Below are 2,361 nucleotides of genomic sequence, written 5' to 3'. Positions count from 1 at the left end.
TTCTCAAAAGGGATTTATCTGCAAGATTATCACCAATAAAACTTCTTTAGAGTTTTTATTTCCTTTTTTTTTGCATTCAAACTTGTTGATACTTCTTTTGAAGATTTAACAAAGTTGAAAATGTAAGAGAAAACACTTGACTACTTGAATGGTTAATGGTATGCCTTTCCACTTGACTCTCTGCATGATGCACTTTATGATTGCTAACATCTTTTTGAATTTATTTAAACAAAAATCAAAACTGAATCTTCATTAGATTAGTAAATCAATGCACGAATTTAACTAATTTTTACTGCAAATGTATATTAGTATGATTGCTAGCTTCTTCTTGAACTTACTTAAAAAAAATCAAAACTGAAACTTCATTAAATTAGTGAATCAATGCACAAATCTAACTCATTTTTACTACAGTTGTATATAAAGTTCCATATTATTATAATTACTAACTTCTTCTTGAATTTAAGCACGAATTTAACTCATTTTTACTTAAGTTGTATACAAAATTGTATATTATTATGATTGCTAACTTTTTCTTGAATTTACTTTGAAAAAAATCAAAACTGAATCTTCATTTAATTAGTCAATCAATGCACGAATTTTACTCACTTTTACTACAGTTGTTTACAAAGTTCCATATTATTATGATTGCTAATTTCTTCTTGAATTTAAGCACGAAATTAACTCATTTTTACTTAAGTTGTATACAAAGTTGTATATTATTATGATTGCTAACTACTTCTTGAATTTAATTACAAATTTAACTCGCTTTTACTTAAGTTGTATACAAAGTTGTATATTATTATGATTGTTAAATTTTTCTTGAATTTACTTTGAATAAAATCAAAACTGAATCTTCATTAAATTAGCGAATTAAAGCACGAATTTAACCCATTTGTAAATTTATAAATTTTTGTTTTTGTATTGTTTCTAATAAGTTTATTATTCTAATAAGTTATTATTATTTATTAGTAGATTTCAAAAGAAGAAATATAACAATAAAATTGAAGTTGGAAAAACCCAAATTTCCATAATCCTAAAATATTATTTTTATTGACCGTTTTATTGTAGGTGTTATTAAATACGTCCAAGATTTTATAACAATGTGCATTTACTACTGGAAATATGCCTTTTGGGCACGTTTGGTTATCATAAAAGTGTTTTAAATGTTGTAAATTGGCAATAGAAATATTTTTCAGGAAATTTTGTGATTTCACTTTAACTACAGATGAAATAAGTTATTTTTTTTTTTCTATTAATGCAGTTAAATCAAGTAAATCGAACTAATTTCAATGATTTGTAAATGTTTAACATTTCCTCAATTTATTTCCTTTTGTATAAAAAAAAAATGTTTTGAAATTACATCAGTTATGTAGTAGAAAAGACATATGTATTTTCTATTAAAAACATATCAAGAATTTTCAAATCTTTTGTGATTTCACTTTAACTACAGATGAAATAAGCTATTATTTTTTCTATTAATGCAGTTAAATCAAGTAAATCGAACTAATTTCAATGATTTGCAAATGTTTCTTCAATTTATTTCCTTTTGTATAAAAAAAAATGTTTTGAAATTACATCAGTTATGTAGTAGAAAAGACATATGCATTTTCTATTAAAAACATTTAAAGAATTTTCAAATCTTTTGATAATTGCAAATAAGTTCACATAGAATAGAAATAACGTTGAATTCAGAAAAAGAGAATAAAATGATTACTTTTTTTTGTGGAAAAAAATATTAACTTTTTTGTAATTTATTGAAATAAGAAAAAAAATGTATTTTAAATTTAGAATGTTAAAACTCGCGATTTATTCTTGCGAATAATGAAAAAATACAACTAGAAATAAAACAGTTTTCGTTCATATATTTTAATCAATATAAATCGTGTGAAATTAATTCTTCTATAATTAATTACGTATTGATTTTATTCTAGTTTTAAGCTATAATTTAGGGATTAAATCACTTATCGATTGAAATATTATATTAAAGTTGTTTTTAGTTTTTTCATTGATTATTGTTTGTATCGATATTGTTGGGACAGTTCGAATCGAAGAAATTGTTTGTTTGTTAACAAGAAGTGATATTTACCTGAGTTTTTGGTATCTTGTGATCGATTAATTTCAGTGGGATTAAAATGGTGCCTCAACAAGCTGTGCAATTGGTAAGTCGATCAAAATAAACGCGTTTCTCTTTGTATACCAATTAATTATTTGTTTTTTTTTTTAATCAGAAAGAGCAGAACGTGAACACCAATTGCGGCAAGGTCAGGAAAGTGCGTAAGAGATATGGCACCTTGTTAACATCTCAACAGCAGGAAGAGCTCAATAAAATATTTATAGAGAATCCGTCACCGAAATCGACGA

This window comes from Nicrophorus vespilloides, unplaced genomic scaffold, assembly GCF_001412225.1.
Source record: "Nicrophorus vespilloides isolate i.1.1-1 unplaced genomic scaffold, Nicve_v1.0, whole genome shotgun sequence".
Classification (NCBI taxonomy): domain Eukaryota; kingdom Metazoa; phylum Arthropoda; class Insecta; order Coleoptera; family Silphidae; genus Nicrophorus; species Nicrophorus vespilloides.
Note: the sequence above shows the minus strand (reverse complement) of the source record.